Here is a 517-nt window from a genome sequence, read left to right as displayed (position 1 = left end):
GGGGGGGGGGGGGGGGGGGGGGTCATCAGAGGAGTTTGTTTGAATGATTTACAGACATTAAGTTCCTGCTCAAAGCGGACGGCTCACGGTGGCTTCACACTGAGCTCTGCAGGAGCACAGAGGACTCATGAGGCAGGAAGTTCAGCCGACATTAGACCGGAACTGAGACACTGGGTTGGGGAGTTTGGTGGTCAATCTGCTGGAGGACTGCACTCATTACAAACACGATAACGTGAGCCGTGATGTCTGTGGTTTGGCTGGGATGAACTCTGGTTGAGATGGTTACAAATGCTGAGAAATGCAGACTTTTCCAGGGAAGTCTCTTCAGTCAGCTGGAGGATTGACACATCCCTGCAGAACCTTCTTCTGTGACGTGTAGTTTCAGAAACCTGTTGCCTCAGTGCAGAGGATGTGGTGAGATCATGTGCATCGAGCTGCTGTTTTCTCAGATTAACTTCTGAGTGTGTGCAGCTTTGTGCTTCTCCTCAGGAGTCTTCGGACCTGCAAACATTTAACC

At 51.1% G+C, this 517-nt stretch overlaps 1 protein-coding gene across 6 annotated transcripts in view; it reads left to right on the top strand.

The window, feature by feature from the left end:
- ccdc18 (coiled-coil domain containing 18) overlaps positions 1 to 517 on the top strand; it is a 28206-nt gene that overhangs the window by 26886 nt on the left and 803 nt on the right. The window lies entirely within an intron of this gene.

Source organism: Oryzias melastigma, linkage group LG17, assembly GCF_002922805.2.
Source record: "Oryzias melastigma strain HK-1 linkage group LG17, ASM292280v2, whole genome shotgun sequence".
NCBI classification, from domain to species: domain Eukaryota; kingdom Metazoa; phylum Chordata; class Actinopteri; order Beloniformes; family Adrianichthyidae; genus Oryzias; species Oryzias melastigma.
This window is presented reverse-complemented; position numbering and strand designations above follow the sequence as displayed.